The sequence below is a fragment of the Oncorhynchus masou genome, unplaced genomic scaffold, assembly GCF_036934945.1.
Source record: "Oncorhynchus masou masou isolate Uvic2021 unplaced genomic scaffold, UVic_Omas_1.1 unplaced_scaffold_4792, whole genome shotgun sequence".
Classification (NCBI taxonomy): Eukaryota; Metazoa; Chordata; class Actinopteri; order Salmoniformes; family Salmonidae; genus Oncorhynchus; species Oncorhynchus masou.
The window spans coordinates 7,779-25,613 of NW_027011188.1; the positions used below are offsets into that span (position 1 = coordinate 7,779).

Consider the following 17,835-nt stretch of genomic DNA (forward strand, 5'->3'; position numbering starts at 1 on the left):
GAGTAGCCACTATTAACCACTCAATGAGTGATGGAGTAGCCACTATTAACCACTCAATGAGTGATGGAGAATTCACTATTAACCACTCAATGAGTGATGGAGTAGCCACTATTAACCACTAAATGAGTGATGGAGTAGCCACTATTAACCACTCAATGAGTGATGGAGTAGCCACTATTAACCACCCAATGAGTGATGGAGTAGCCACTATTAACCACTAAATGAGTGATGGAGTAGCCACTATTAACCACTCAATGAGTGATGGAGTAGCCACTATTAACCACTAAATGAGTGATGGAGTATATCATTAACCACTCAATGAGTGATGGAGTAGCCACTATTAACCACTAAATGAGTGATGGAGTAGCCACTATTAACCACTCAATGAGTGATGGAGAGCCACTAACCACTAAATGAGTGATGGAGTAGCCACTATTAACCACTAAATGAGTGATGGAGTAGCCACTATTAACCACTAAAATGAGTGATGGAGTAGCACATTAACCACTAAATGAGTGATGGAGTAGACACTATTAACCACCCAATGAGGATGTAGGTGAAACAGTTAGTTGCCACCTGTTATGGTATTTAGACTGGGTACCACCTGTTATAGTGTGGTATTTAGACTGGGTACCACCTGTTATAGTGTGGTATTTAGACTGGGTACCACCTGTTATAGTGTAGTATTTAGACTGGGTACCACCTGTTATAGTGTGGTATTTAGACTGGGTACCACCTGTTATAGTGTGGTATTTAGACTGGTACCACCTGTTATAGTGTAGTATTTAGACTGGGTACCACCTGTTATAGTGTGGTATTTAGACTGGGTACCACCTGTTATATTGTGGTATTTAGACTGGGTACCACCTGTTATATTGTGGTATTTAGACTGGGTACCACCTGTTATATTGTGGTATTTAGACTGGGTACCACCTGTTATAGTGTAGTATTTAGACTGGGTACCACCTGTTATATTGTGGTATTTAGACTGGGTACCACCTGTTATATTGTGGTATTTAGACTGGGTACCACCTGTTATAGTGTGGTATTTAGACTGGGTACCACCTGTTATAGTGTAGTATTTAGACTGGGTACCACCTGTTATAGTGTAGTAATTAGACTGGGTACCACCTGTTATAGTGTGGTAATTAGACTGGGTACCACCTGTTATATTGTGGTATTTAGACTGGGTACCACCTGTTATATTGTAGTATTTAGACTGGGTACCACCTGTTATAGTGTAGTATTTAGACTGGGTACCACCTGTTATAGTGTAGTATTTAGACTGGGTACCACCTGTTATAGTGTAGTATTTAGACTGGGTACCACCTGTTATATTGTGGTATTTAGACTGGGTACCACCTGTTATAGTGTGGTAATTAGACTGGGTACCACCTGTTATAGTGTGGTATTTAGACTGGGTACCACCTGTTATAGTGTGGTAATTAGACTGGGTACCACCTGTTATAGTGTGGTATTTAGACTGGGTACCACCCTGTTATATTGTGGTATTTAGACTGGGTACCACCTGTTATATGTGGTATTTAGACTGGGTACCACCTGTTATAGTGTGGTATTTAGGCTAGGTACCACCTGTTATACTGGGTTGTGGTATTTAGACTGGGGTACCACCTGTTATAGTGTAGTATTTAGACTGGGTACCACCTGTTATAGTGTAGTATTTAGACTGGGTACCACCTGTTATAGTGTGGTATTTAGACTGGGTACCACCTGTTATAGTGTGGTATTTAGACTGGGTACCACCTGTTATAGTGTAGTATTTAGACTGGGTACCACCTGTTATAGTGTGGTATTTAGACTGGGTACCACCTGTTATAGTGTGGTATTTAGACTGGTACCACCTGTTATAGTGTGGTATTTAGACTGGGTACCACCTGTTATATTGTGGTATTTAGACTGGGTACCACCTGTTATATTGTGGTATTTAGACTGGGTACCACCTGTTATATTGTGGTATTTAGACTGGGTACCACCTGTTATAGTATTTGTGGTACCATTTAGACTGGGTACCACCTGTTATAGTGTAGTATTTGTTATATTGTGGTATTTAGACTGGGTACCACCTGTTATAGTGTGGTATTTAGACTGGGTACCACCTGTTATATTGTGGTATTTAGACTGGGTACCACCTGTTATAGTGTGGTATTTAGACTGGGTACCACCTGTTATATTGTGGTATTTAGACTGGGTACCACCTGTTATGTTATTTAGACTGGGTACCACCTGTATTTAGACTGGGTACCACCTGTTATATTGTGGTATTTAGACTGGGTACCACCTGTTATAGTGTGGTATTTAGACTGGGTACCACCTGTTATATTGTGGTATTTAGACTGGGTACCACCTGTTATATTGTGGTAATTAGACTGGGTACCACCTGTTATAGTGTGGTATTTGGGACTGGGTACCACCTGTTATAGTGTGGTATTTAGACTGGGTACCACCTGTTATAGTGTGGTATTTAGACTGGGTACCACCTGTTATATTGTGGTATTTAGACTGGGTACCACCTGTTATAGTGTGGTATTTAGACTGGGTACCACCTGTTATATTGTGGTATTTAGACTGGGTACCACCTGTTTATAGTATTTAGTGGTAATTAGACTGGGTACCACCTGTTATAGTGTGGTATTTAGACTGGGTACCACCTGTTATAGTGTGGTATTTAGACTGGGTACCACCTGTTATAGTGTAGTATTTAGACTGGGTACCACCTGTTATATTGTGGTATTTAGACTGGGTACCACCTGTTATAGTGTGATAGACTGGGTACCACCTGTTATATTGTGGTATTTAGACTGGGTACCACCTGTTATAGTGTAGTATTTAGACTGGGTACCACACTCCTGTTATAGTGTGGTATTTAGACTGGGTACCACCTTGCTATAGGTGTGGTATTTAGACTGGGTACCACCTGTTATAGTGTGGCATTTAGACTGGGTACCACCTGTTACAGTGTGGTATTGGACTGGGTACCACCTGTTATAGTGTAGTATTTAGACTGGGTACCACCTGTTATATTGTATTTAGACTGGGTACCACCTGTTATAGTGTGATAGGACTGGGTACCACCTGTTATAGTGTGGTATTTAGACTGGGTACCACCTGTTATAATGTGGTATTTAGACTGGGTACCACCTGTTATAGTGTGGTATTTAGACTGGGTACCACCTGTTATAGTGTGGTATTTAGGGACTGGGTACCACCTGTTATAGTGTGGTATTTAGACTGGGTACCACCTGTTATAGTGGTATTTAGACTGGGTACCACCTGTTATAGTGTGGTATTTAGACTGGGTACCACCTGTTATAGAGGTAGTATTTAGACTGGTACCACCTGTTATAATGTGGTATTTAGACTGTACCACCTGTTATAGTGTGGTATTTTAGACCGGGTACCACCCATCAGGTGTGGTATTTAGACTGGTACCACCTGTTATAGTGTGGTATTTAGACTGGGTACCACCTGTTATATTGTGGTATTTAGACTGGGTACCACCTGTTATAGTGTGGTATTTAGACAGGGTACCACCTGTTATAGTGTGGTATTTAGACTGGGTACCACCTGTTATAGTGTAGTATTTAGACTGGGTACCACCTGTTATAGTGTAGTATTTAGACTGGGTACCACCTGTTATAATGTGGTATTTAGACTGGGTACCACCTGTTATAGTGTGGTATTTTAGACTGGGTACCACCTGTTATATTGTGGTATTTAGACTGGGTACCACCTGTTATAATGTGGTATTTAGACTGGGTACCACCTGTTATAGTAGTATTTAGACTGGGTACCACCTGTTATAGTGTAGTATTTAGACTGGGTACCACCTGTTATAGTGTGGTATTTAGACTGGGTAACACCTGTTATAGTGTGGTATTTAGACTGGGTACCACCTGTTATATTGTAGTAATTAGACTGGGTAGAGGTTAGAGGTTGGAGGGAGAGAGGTTGGAGGGAGAGAGGTTGAGGGAGAGAGGTTGAGGGAGAGGTTGGAGGGAGAGAGGTTGGAGGGAGAGAGGTTGGGAGGGAGAGAGGTTGGAGGGAGAGAGGTTGAGGGAGAGAGAGAGAGGTTGGAGGGAGAGAGAGAGAGGTTGGAGGGAGAGAGAGAGAGGTTGAGGGGGAGAGAGAGAGAGGTTGAGGGAGAGAGAGAGGGTTGGAGGAGAGAGAGAGGTTGGAGGGTAGAGTTCGGAGGGGAGGTTATCTAACGACATACGACTGGCCTGTGTCTAAAGGACTGTTCTCCCTGATGTTCAACCAGAACATTAGAAACAGGAGGGACAAGCGTAGGACACAGCTTTAGTCAAGAGGTTCTTGGTCTAATGTAGGACACAGTTTTAGTCAAGAGGCTCTGGTCTAATGTAGGACACAGCTTTAGTCAAGAGGCTCTGGTCTAATGTAGGACACAGCTTTAGTCAAGAGGCTCTGGTCTAATGTAGGACACAGCTTTAGTCAAGAGGCTCTGGTCTAATGTAGGACACAGTTTAGTCAAGAGGCTCTGGTCTAATGTAGGACACAGCTTTAGTCAAGAGGCTCTGGTCTAATGTAGGACACAGGGAATAGGAAGGCAAAGTTCCCTGTTTTAAAGATGTGTTCTGTAAAAGATGTGTTCTGTGTTCTAAAGATGTGTTCTGTGTTCTAGGGTGGGGTCAGGAGGTGAGGATGGCAGGAGCTCAGTGAAGGTGGCAGTACGCGTGCGACCTTTCAACTCCCGGGAGACCAGCCGAGATGCCAAGTGTGTTATACAGATGCAGGGCAACCCACCTGTAAGTAACACACACACACACCCACACAATAGTACCCCCACACACACACTCACACACCACACACATAACACACCACACACACCACACACACACACACACACACACACACACACCACACACACACCACACACACACCACACACACACACACACACCACACACCACACACACACACCACACACACCACACACACACCACACACACACACACACACACACACCACACACACACACCACACACACACACACCACACACACACACCACACACACACACACCACACACACACACACACACACACACACACACACCACACACACACACACCACACACACACACACCACACACACACACACCACACACACACACACACCCACACACACACACCACACACACACACACCACACACACACACCACACACCACACACACACACACCACACACACACACCACACACACACACACCACACACCACACACACACACCACACACACACACACCACACACCACACACACACACCACACACACCACACACACACACACACCACACACACACACCACACACACCACACACACACACCACACACACACACACCACACACCACACACACACACACCCCACACACCCACACACACACACACCACACACCACACACACACACACCACACACACACCACACACACACACACACACACACACACACACACACCACACACACACACACCACACACACACACACACCACACACACACACACACACTACACACACCACACACACACCCACACACCCACACACCACACACCACACACACCACACAACACACACCACACACCACACACCACACACCACACACACACCACACACCACACACACACCACACACACACAGTCACGATTCCCCCAAGGTGCATATGGATTTAAAAGCATATGATTGGTGAAGACTTTGGCTGGAGGGAGTTTTCAACATTGGTACACCCATGTGAGAAAGTGTGCAAGTCGGCACTCCAGGAGAAGTGTGTGACCCTGGGTTCAGCAGCTCTGAACAGTCTGTCTGCTCAACCTTGCTCTGTTTGGCTACTGTCTGCAATTGACTGTGTACAACACACACACTGAGCATTTGCCTAAATCCCACAGTTGAGGTCTGGTTGTTCTCCGAGTGATTTGCATAAGCATCTAGAGAGAGGGATGGTCTAGTCCAGAATAGCCCCCTCTAGAGAGAGATGGTCTAGTCCAGAATAACCCCCTCTAGAGAGAGATGGTCAAGTCCAGATCAAATGAAATCAAGTGTTGTTTATTCAGAACATTTCAGACATGGAATGCAACACAATGCTTCACAGGAAAAAACCATCAAACAGGCAAAGCCTCAATACAGGATTAAGATCGAATCGTACTACACCGGTTCCGACGCTCGTCTTATGTGGCTTGCAAACTATTACAGACTACAAAGGGAAGCACAGCCGAGAGCTGCCCAGTGACACAAGCCTACCAGACGAGCTAAATTACTTATCTGCTGGCTTTGAGGCAAGCAAAACTGAGACATACATGAGAGCATCAGCTGTTCCGGACGATGGTGTGATCACGCTCTCCGTAGCCGATGTGAGTAAGTCCTTTAAACAGGTCAACATACACAAGGCTGTGTGGCCAGACGGATTACCGGGACTTGTGCTCCGGGCATGTGCTGACCAACTGGCAGGTGTCTTCACTGACATTTTCAACATGTCCCTGATTGAGTCTGTAATACCAAAATGTTTCAAGCAGACCACCATAGTCCCTGTGCCCAAGAACACAAAGGCAACCTGCCTAAATGACTACAGACCCGTAGCACTCACGTCTATAGCCATGAAGTGCTTTGAAAGGCTGGTCATGGCTCACATCAACACCATTATCCCAGAAACCCGAGACCCACTCGAATTTGCATACCACTCAAACAGATCCACAGATGATTCAATCTCTATTCCACTCCACACTGCCCTTTCCCACCTGGACAAAAGGAACACCTACATGAGAATACTATTCATTGACTACAGCTCAGCGTTCAACACCATAGTTCCCACAAAGCTCATCACTAAGCTAAGGACCCTGGGACTAAACGCCTCCCTCTGTATACTACTCCCTTCACAGAACAGCGCGAACTGGCTCTAACCAGAATAGAAAGAGGAGTGGGAGGCCCCTGTTGCACAACTGAGCAAGAGGGACAAGTACATTAGAGTGTCTAGTTTGAGAAACAGACGCCTCACAAGTCCTCAACTGGCAGCTTCATTAAATAGTACCCGCAACGTCAACAGTGAAGAGGCGACTCCAGGATGCTGCCCTTCTAGGCAGAGTTTCTCTGTCCAGTCGTCACCGTCAACAGTGAAGAGGCGACTCCAGGATGCTGCCCTTCTAGGCAGAGTTCCTCTGTCCAGTCTCACCGTCAACAGTGAAGAGGTGACTCCAGGATGCTGCCCTTCTAGGCAGAGTTTCTCTGTCCAGTCTCAACGTCAACAGTGAAGAGGCGACTCCAGGATGCTGCCCTTCTAGGCAGAGTTTCTCTGTCCAGTCTCAGCGTCAACAGTGAAGAGGTGACTCCAGGATGCTGCCCTTCTAGGCAGAGTTCCTCTGTCCAGTGTCAGCGTCAACAGTGAAGAGGAGACTCCGGGATGCTGCCCTTCTAGGCAGAGTTCCTCTGTCCAGTGTCAGCGTCAACAGTGAAGAGGTGACTCCAGGATGCTGCCCTTCTAGGCAGAGTTCCTCTGTCCAGTCTCACCGTCAACAGTGAAGAGGCGACTCCAGGATGCTGCCCTTCTAGGCAGGTTCCTCTGTCCAGTCTCACCGTCAACAGTGAAGAGGTGACTCCAGGATGCTGCCCTTCTAGGCAGTTCCTCTGTCCAGTCTCAGCGTCAACAGTGAAGAGGTGACTCCAGGATGCTGCCCTTCTAGGCAGTTCCTCTGTCCAGTGTCTGTGTTCTTTTGCTCATCTTAATCTTTTATTTTTCTTGGCCAGTCTGATATGGCGTTTTCTTGGCAACTCTGCCTAGAGGGGCAGCATCCCGGAGTCGCCTCTTCACTGTTGACGGTGAGACTGGACAGAGAAACTCTGCCTAGAGGGGCAGCATCCTGGAGTCGCCTCTTCACTGTTGACGTTGAGACTGGACAGAGAAACTCTGCCTAGAAGGGCAGCATCCCGGAGTCGCCTCTTCACTGTTGACGGTGAGACTGGACAGAGAAACTCTGCCCTAGAGGGGCAGCATCCTGGAGTCGCCTCTTCACTGTTGACGTTGAGACTGGACAGAGGAACTCTGCCTAGAAGGGCAGCATCCTGGAGTCGCCTCTTCACTGTTGACGGTGAGACTGGACAGAGAAACTCTGCCTAGAAGGGCAGCATCCTGGAGTCGCCTCTTCACTGTTGACGGTGAGACTGGACAGAGAAACTCTGCCCTAGAGGGGCAGCATCCTGGAGTCGCCTCTTCACTGTTGACGTTGAGACTGGACAGAGGAACTCTGCCTAGAAGGGCAGCATCCTAGAGTCGCCTCTTCACTGTTGACGCTGAGACTGGACAGAGAAACTCTGCCTAGAGGGGCAGCATCCCCAATTTCCATATGAACCCTGAAGATAAAACAGGTCACTGGTCTGAAGTTCTGATTTTCTCTACTTTTGCATGTTTTTGATTGCCAATGTTATCAGATCTTCAACCAAAACACCAAATAAAATATTAGATAGAGGGAACAAAAAAATAAATAAATGTGTACTTATTTATTTAACAAAGTTATGCAACACTTCCCCTGTGTTAAAAAGCCCCTTACACTCAATAACTGGTGGTGCCATCTTTAGTTGCAATGACTCCAACCAAACACTTCCTGTAGTTGTTGATCAGTCTCTCACATCACGGAGGAGGAATTTCACTCCCCTTCTCTCTGTAGGGTACACTCCTCCACTCCCCTTCTCTCTGTAGGGTACACTCCTCCACTCCTCTTCTCTCTGTAGGGTACACTCCTCCACTCCCCTTCTCTCTGTAGGGTACACTCCTCCACTCCCCTTCTCTCTGTAGGGTACACTCCTCCACTCCTCTTCTCTCTGTAGGGTACACTCCTCCACTCCCCTTCTCTCTGTAGGGTACACTCCTCCACTCCCCTTCTCTCTGTAGGGTACACTCCTCCACTCCTCTCTGTAGGGTACACTCCTCCACTCCCCTTCTCTCTGTAGGGTACACTCCTCCACTCCCCTTCTCTCTGTAGGGTACACTCCTCCACTCCTCTTCTCTCTGTAGGGTACACTCCTCCGCTCCTCTTCTCTCTGTAGGGTACACTCCTCCACTCCTCTTCTCTCTGTAGGGTACACTCCTCCACTCCTCTCTGTAGGGTACACTCCTCCACTCCCCTTCTCTCTGTAGGGTACACTCCTCCACGTCTCTTCTCTCTGTAGGGTACACTCCTCCACTCCTCTTCTCTCTGTGGTGTGCTCTCTCCCCGTCATGGTGATTGTATAAAATCTTCAACAGGTTACATAACGCGTGTGTGTGTTCAGGGTGATGCTGAGTGTGTGTGTGTGTCTGAGTTTGTGTGTGTTCAGGGTGAGGCTGAGTGAGTCAGGCTCTCTGTGTTGCATCAGAGTGCCAGAGATCAAAGCAAAGCACCCCTCTCTGAGCCTATAAATAAACCCTGGTTGTGTGTGTGTCTGAGTTTGTGTCTGAGTGTGTGTGTGTGCTGAGAGTGTGTGTGTGTGTGTCTGAGTTTGTGTCTGAGTGTGTGTGTGTCTGAGAGTGTGTGTGTGTGTCTGAGAGTGTGTGTGTGTGTCTGAGAGTGTGTGTGTGTCTGAGAGTGTGTGTGTGTGTGTGTGTCTAAGAGTGTGTGTGTCTGTGAGTGTGTGTGTGTGTGTCTGAGTTTGTGTCTGAGTGTGTGTGTGTCTGAGAGTGTGTGTGTGTGTCTGAGTTTGTGTCTGAGTGTGTGTGTGTCTGAGAGTGTGTGTGTGTGTCTGAGAGTGTGTGTGTGTGTCTGAGAGTGTGTGTGTGTGTCTGAGAGTGTGTGTGTGTGTCTGAGAGTGTGTGTGTGTGTGTGTGTCTGAGTGTGTGTATGTGTGTCTGAGAGTGTGTGTATGTGTGTCTGAGAGTGTGTGTGTGTGTCTGAGAGTGTGTGTATGTGTGTCTGAGAGTGTGTGTGTGTCTGAGAGTGCGTGTGTGTCTGAGAGTGCGTGTGTGTCTGAGAGTGTGTGTGTGTGTGTGTGTCTGAGAGTGTGTGTGTGGCAATACGAGAGTGTGTCTAGAGGGAGTGTGTGTGTCTGAGTGTGCTATGTGTGTCTGCTTGTGTGTGTGTGTCTGTGTGTGTGTGTCTGAAGAGTGTGTGTCTGAGAGTGTGTGTCTGAGTGTGTGTGTGTCTGCATGTGTGTGTGTCTGTGTTCAGTGTGTGTGACTGAGAGTGTGTGTGTCTGTGTTCATGTGTGCCTGCATGTGTGTCTATGTGTTTCTGTCTGTGTGTCTGTGTGCGTGTGTCTCTGAGTGTGTGTCTGAGTGTGGAGTGTGTCTGAGTGTGTGTGTATGTGTGTGTGTCTGTGTGTGTGTGTCTGAGAGTGTGTGTCTGAGAGTGTGTGTGTGTGTCTGAGAGTGTGTGTGTCTGAGAGTGTGTGTGTCTGAGTGTGTGTCTGAGTGTGTGTGTGTGTCTGAGTGTGTGTCTGAGTGTGTGTGTGTGTGTGTCTGAGAGTGTGTGTGTGTGTGTGTCTGAGAGTGTGTGTGTGTGTGTGTCTGAGAGTGTGTGTGTGTGTGTGCTGAGAGTGTGTGTGTGTGTCTGAGAGTGTGTGTGTGTGTGCTGAGTGTGTGTGTGTGTGTGTGTGTGTGTGTCTGCGTGTCTGTGTGCGTGTGTGTCTCTGAGTGTGTGTCTGAGTGTGAGTGTGTCTGAGTGTGTGTATGTGTGTGTGTGTGTCGTGTGTGTGTGTGTGTGTCTGAGAGTGTGTGTGTCTGAGAGTGTGTGTGTGTGTCTGAGAGTGTGTGTGTGTCTGAGAGTGTGTGTGTGTGTGTCTGAGAGTGTGTGTGTGTGTGTGTGTCTGAGTGTGTGTCTGAGAGTGTGTGTGTGTGTGTGTCTGAGTGTGTGTGTGTGTGTGTCTGAGAGTGTGTGTGTGTGTCTGAGAGTGTGTGTGTGTGCTGAGAGTGTGTGTGTGTCTGAGTGTGTGTATGTGTGTGTCTGAGTGTGTGTGTGTGTGTGTCTGAGTGTGTGTGTGTGTGTGTGTGTCTGAGAGTGTGTGTGTGTGTGCTGAGAGTGTGTGTGTGTCTGAGTGTGTGTGTGTGTCTGAGTGTGTGTGTGTGTGTGTCTGCATGTGTGTGTGTGTGTCTGCATGTGTGTGTGTGTGTGTGACTGAGTGTGTGTGTGTGTGTGTGTGTCTGCGTGTGTGTCTGAGTGTGTGAGTGTGTCTGAGTGTGTGTCTGTGTGCGTGTGTGTGTGTGTCTGAGTGTGTGTGTGTGTGTCTGTGTCTGAGTGTGTGTGTGTGTGTGTGTCTGAGAGTGAGTGTGTCTGAGTGAGTGTGTCTGAGTGTGTGTGTCTGAGTGTGTCTGAGTGTGTCTGAGTGTGTGTGTGTGTCTGAGAGTGTGTGTGTGTGTGTGTCTGAGAGTTTGTGTGTGTGTGTGTGCTGAGTGTGTGTGTGTGTGTCTGAGTGTGTGTGTCTGAGTGTGTGTGTGTGTGTGTGTCTGAGTGTTTGTCTGAGTGTGTGTGTGTGTGTCTGAGAGTGTTGTGTGTGTGTGTCTGATGTGTGTGTGTCTGAGAGTGTGTGTGTCTGAGAGTGTGTGTGTGTGTGTGTCTGAGAGTGTGTGTGTGTGTGTGTCTGAGTGTGTGTGTGTTGTGTGTGTGTGTCTGAGAGTGTGTGTGTGTGTCTGAGAGTGTGTGTGTGTGTGTCTGAGTGTGTGTGTGTGTGTGTGTCTGAGAGTGTGTGTGTGTGTGTGTCTGAGAGTGTGTGTGTGCGAGTGTGTGTGTCTGAGTGTGTGTGTGTCTGAGTGTGTGTGTGTGTGTGTGTGTCTGAGAGTGTGTGTGTGTGTGTGTGCTGAGTGTGTGTCTGAGTGTGTGTGTGTGTGTGTGTGTGTGTGTGTGTGTGTCTGAGAGTGTGTGTGTCTGAGTGTGTGTGTGTGTGTCTGATGTGTGTGTGTGTGTGTGTGTGTCTGAGAGTGTGTGTGTGTGTGTGTCTGAGAGTGTGTGTGTGTGTGTCTGAGTGTGTGTGTGTGTGTGTGTCTGAGAGTGTGTGTGTGTGTGTGTCTGAGAGTGTGTGTGTGTCTAAGAGTGTGTGTGTCTGAGTGTGTGTGTGTCGTGTGTCTGTGCGTGTCTGCGTGTGTGTGTGTGTCGTGTGTGTGTGTGTCTGTGTGTGTGTATGTCTGAGTGTGTGTGTGTCTGAGTGTGTGTGTGTGTCTGCGTGTGTGTGTGTGTGTCTGCGTGTGTGTGTGTCTGCGTGTGTGTGTGTCTGCGTGTGTGTGTGTGTTGTCTGTGTGTGTGTGTGTCTGAGTGTGAGTGTGTCTGAGGTGTGTGTGTGTGTCTGAGAGTGTGTGTGTGTGTCTGAGTGTGTGTCTGTGTGTGTGTGTGTCTGAGAGTGTGTGTGTGTGTCTGAGTGTGTGTGTCTGAGTGTTTGTCTGAGTGTGTGTGGTGTGTCTGGAGTGTGTGTGTGTGTGTCTGAGAGTGTGTGTGTGTCTGAGTGTGTGTGTCTGAGAGTGTGTGTGTGTCTGAGAGTGTGTGTGTGTGTCTGAGTGTGTGTGTGTCTGAGAGTGTGTGTGTGTGTGTCTGAGATGTGTGTGTGTGTCTGAGTGTGTGTGTGTGTGTGTCTGAGTGTGTGTGTGTGTGTGCTGAGAGTGTGTGTGTAGTGTGTGTGTCTGAGTGTGTGTGTGTCTCGTGTCTGTGCGTGTCGCGTGTGTGTGTCGTGTGTGTGTGTCTGTGTAGTGTCTGATGTGTGTGTGTCTGCGTGTGTGTGTGTGTGTCTGCAGTGTGTGTCGCGTGTGTGTGTGTCTGCGTGTGTGTGTGTGTGCGTGTCTGAGTGTGAGTGTGTCTGAGTGTGTGTGTGTCTGCATGTGTGTGTCTGCGTGTTCGTGCTGTGTCCGTGGTGTGTCGCTGGTGTCGTGCGTGTGTCTGAGCGTGTGTTGAGTGTGGTCTGAGTGTGTGTGTCTGAGTGTGTGTGTCTGAGTGTGTGTGTGTGTGTGTCTGAGTGTGTGTGTGTCTGAGTGTGTGTGTGTCTGAGTGTGTGTGTGTCTGAGTGTGTGTGTGTCTGAGTGTGTGTGTCTGAGTGTGTGTGTGTCTGAGTGTGTGTGTGTCTGTGTGTGTGTGTCTGAGAGTGTGTGTGTGTGTGCTGAGTGTGTGTGTGTGTCTGAGAGTGTGTGTGTGTCTGAGTGTGTGTGTGTGTGTGTGCTGCAGTGTGTGTGTGTGTGTGTGTGTCTGCCTGTGTGTGTGTGTGACTGAGAGTGTGTGTGTGTGTGTGTGTGTGTGTGTGTGCGTGTCTGAGTGTGAGTGTGTCTGAGTGTGTGTGTGTCTGAGTGTAGTGTGTGTGTGTCTGTGTGTGTGTGTGAGTGTGTCTGAGTGTGAGTGTGTCTGAGTGTGAGTGTGTCTGAGTGTGTGTGTGTCTGAGTGTCATATACGTCCCATGGAACAGGCCTCAGTAGCAATCCCAGAATCCCTGTGCCTGTCATGTGACCCTAGAGTCTGTTATTTTTGCACATTCATTTCGAAGGGGGTTATGGTTTATGTTGAGTTTAGGGTCTGAGCGAGGAGGTTAGAGGGTGTGTGTTGAGGTTAGGGTCTGAGCTAGGGGTTAGAGGTTGTGTGTTGAGGTTCGGATCTAGGGGTTAGGAGGGAGTGTGTTGAGGTTAGGGTCTGAGCTAGGTGTTTGTTCAGGAAACACAACCCTAACCCCCAGGCCTTTATCAACACTGTGTGTGTCTTTGTCTGTACTACTGTGTGTGTGTGTACTAATGCCTGCCTGTCCTCTTCAGGCATCTCCAACCCCAAACAGCCCAAGAATGAAGGCAAGAGTTTCACCTTCGACTACTCTTACTGGTCACACACTACGGTGAGATTCTCTCTCTCAGTGAGCCCAAGGACCCACAGTTTCTCTCTTCTTCATAGTAAATCTGGTAACTGTGTGTCCATGTTGTGTCCTGTCTCCCCAGGCGGAGGATGAGATTTGCCTCCCAGAGACAAGTCTATAAGGAGATCGAGAGGAAATGCTGCTTCATGCTTGAAGGATACAATGTCTGGTATCTTCCCACGACAGACCGGTTGGTTCACCCATCTAGCCATACCAGATACATACCGTAGATACCATACTGTAGATACTATACTGTAGATACTACTCATGATATATTGACCTGTCTATTGTAGATACTACTCATGATATATTGACCTGTCTATTTATAGATACTACCATGATATATTGACCTGTCTATTTATAGATACTACTCATGATATATTGAATGTTGTTCTGCTGTTTGTTATGTTGTTTTTGCTACTCATGATATATTGAATGTTGTTCTGCTGTTTGATATATTGTTACTCATGATATATTGAATGTTGTTCTGCTGTTTGTTATATTGTTATTGTTACTCATGATATATTGAATGTTGTTCTGCTGTTTGTTATGTTGTTACCTCGATATATTGAGATGTTGTTCATGCTGTTTGTTATATTGTTATTGTTACTCATGATATATTGAATGTTGTTCTGCTGTTTGTTATATTGTTATTGTTACTCATGATATATTGAATGTTGTTCTGCTGTTTGTTATGTTGTTATTGTTACTCATGATATGTTGACTGTTGTTCTGCTGTTTGTTATATTGTTATTGTTACTCATGATATGTTGTTCTGCTGTTTGCTTACATTGTTATTGTTACTCATGATATATTGACTGTTGTTCTGCTGTTTGTTATATTGTTATTGTTACTCATGTGATATATTGAATGTTGTTCTGGCTGTTTGTTATATTGTTATTGTTACTCATGATATATTGAATGTTGTTCTGCTGTTTGTTATGTTGTTATTGTTACTCATGATATATTGACTGTTGTTCTGCTGTTTGTTATATTGTTACTCATGATATATTGAATGTTGTTCCTGTTGTTTGTTATGTTGTTATTGTTACTCATGATATATTGACTGTTGTTCTGCTGTTTGTTATATTGTTATTGTTACTCATGATATATTGAATGTTGTTCTGCTGTTTGTTATATTGTTACTCATGATATATTGAATGTTGTTCTGCTGTTTGTTACATTGTTATTGTTACTCATGATATATTGAATGTTGTTCTGCTGTTTGTTATGTTGTTTTTGTTACTCATGATATATTGAATGTTGTTCTGCTGTTTGTTATATTGTTATTGTTACTCATGATATATTGAATGTTGTTCTGCTGTTTGTTATATTGTTATTGTTACTCATGATATATTGAATGTTGTTCTGCTGTTTGTTATATTGTTATTGTTACTCATGATATATTGAATGTTGTTCTGCTGTTTGTTATATTGTTATTGTTACTCATGATATATTGAATGTTGTTCTGCTGTTTGTTATATTGTTATTGTTACTCATGATATATTGAATGTTGTTCTGCTGTTTGTTATATTGTTATTGTTACTCATGATATATTGAATGTTGTTCTGCTGTTTGTTATGTTGTTATTGTTACTCATGATATATTGAATGTTGTTCTGCTGTTTGTTATATTGTTATTGTTACTCATGATATATTGAATGTTGTTCTGCTGTTTGTTATATTGTTATTGTTACTCATGATATATTGAATGTTGTTCTGCTGTTTGTTATATTGTTATTGTTACTCATGATATATTGAATGTTGTTCTGCTGTTTGTTATGTTGTTATTGTTACTCATGATATATTGAATGTTGTTCTGCTGTTTGTTATATTGTTACTCATGATATATTGAATGTTGTTCTGCTGTTTGTTATGTTGTTATTGTTACTCATGATATATTGACTGTTGTTCTGCTGTTTGTTATATTGTTATTGTTACTCATGATATATTGAATGTTGTTCTGCTGTTTGTTATATTGTTATTGTTACTCATGATATATTGAATGTTGTTCTGCTGTTTGTTATATTGTTATTGTTACTCATGATATATTGAATGTTGTTCTGCTGTTTGTTATATTGTTATTGTTACTCATGATATATTGAATGTTGTTCTGCTGTTTGTTATGTTGTTATTGTTACTCATGATATATTGACTGTTGTTCTGCTGTTTGTTATATTGTTATTGTTACTCATGATATATTGAATGTTGTTCTGCTGTTTGTTATGTTGTTATTGTTACTCATGATATATTGAATGTTGTTCTGCTGTTTGTTATGTTGTTATTGTTACTCATGATATATTGAATGTTGTTCTGCTGTTTGTTATGTTTCCAGGAGCAGGGAAGAGTTACACCATGATGGGAAGACAGGAAGAGGGACAGGAGGGGATCATTCCCCAGGTAACTGACCCCTGACCTCTGACACATCTATATCATCATTCTGATAGTCGCTCTGGATAAGAGCGTCTGCCAAATGACTTAAATGTAAATGTAAATGTGATATACCTCATAGTCATGTTCATTTAAACAGCTAAACTGAACTGAATTTAACACTTTTATTGTAAATGATTTATATTGTTATCTTTCTCTCCCCATCCCCCTCTCTCTGTCTCTCTTCCATCCCCCTCTCTCTGTCTCTCTCCCATCCCCCTCTCTCTGTCTCTCTCCCATCCCGCTCTCTTAATCTCTCTCCCCATCTCTCTGTCTCTCTCCCATCCCCCTCTCTCTGTCTCTCTCCCATCCCGCTCTCTTAATCTCTCTCCCCATCACCCTCTCTCTCCATCTCCCTGCCCACCCCCCTCTCTCTCTCTCTCTCTCCATCTCCTCTCCCTACCCGCTCTCTCCCTCCATCTCCCTGCACACCCCCCTCTCTCTCTCTCCATCTCCCTTCCCATCCCGCTCTCTCTCCAGCTGTGTGAGGATTTGTTTAAGAGGACAGTTGGAAACACAGATCCTGATCTCTCCTTCTCAGTGGAGGTATGTGGAGCCACACACACTTCTAGACTCCCTTCCTTCCTTTCCTTGGTCCTTTAGTGACCTTCACTTCTACCCTTCCACCCTTCACAAGTCTATTCTCTATTACAGGTGTCCTACATGGAGATCTACTGTGAGAGGGTGCGTGACCTGTTGAACCCTAAGTCGAAGGGTACACTCCGTGTTAGGGAGCACCCTATAATGGGACCGTACGTTGAAGATCTGTCTAAACTGGCTGTGACCGGATACAATGACATTCAGGACCTAATGGACTGTGGAAACAAAGCTAGGTGAGGGAACGGGGGACAGGACATGGTGTGTAGGGAACGGTGTGGGGGACAGGACATGGTGTGTAGGGAACGGGGTGGGGGACAGGACATGGTGTGTAGGGAACGTGATGGGGGACAGGACATGGTGTGTAGGGAACGGGGTGGGGGACAGGACATGGTGTGTAGGGAACGGGATGGGGGACAGGACATGGTGTGTAGGGAACGGGGTGGGGGTGGGAGACAGGACATGGTGAGTAGGGAACGGGGTGTGGGTGGGGGACAGGACATGGTGTGTAGGGAACGGTGAGGTGGGGACAGGACATGGTGTGTAGGGAACGGGTGGGTGGGGGACAGGACATGGTGTGTAGGGAACGTGATGGGGGACAGGACATGGTGTGTAGGGAACGGGTGGGGGTGGGGGACAGGACATGGTGTGTAGGGAACGTGATGGGGGACAGGACATGGTGTGTAGGGAACGGGTGGGGGTGGGGGACAGGACATGGTGTGTAGGGAACGGGGTGGGGGTGGGGGACAGGACATGGTGTGTAGATTCATCACTATTACCAATTCAGCGGCCTTGTGGTTAGAGGTTATGGGTTAGATTCCGTTTTATGCCTCTCTGCTTGACACAAAACATTACAAGATAGATTCAGGAGATAGACTAGTTTCCTGTCCTGTCCAGGGGAGTCCTGTACATCAAGCTGTCCTCACTACAGAAACAGGAACCATTCTGGCTCAGATCAGGTTACTATATATACTATACTATTACTACAGAAACAGGAACCATTCTGG

General features: G+C 45.9%; 1 long non-coding RNA gene across 1 annotated transcript; it reads left to right on the forward strand.

Moving 5' to 3' along the window:
- Positions 1-16,133: 16,133 nt before the first annotated feature.
- On the forward strand, positions 16,134-17,059 carry LOC135535326 (uncharacterized). Its single transcript, XR_010454852.1, has 3 exons — positions 16,134-16,201; positions 16,712-16,777; positions 16,886-17,059. It is a non-coding gene; the product is annotated as an uncharacterized LOC135535326 (long non-coding RNA).
- The last annotated feature ends 776 nt before the right edge of the window (positions 17,060-17,835 follow it).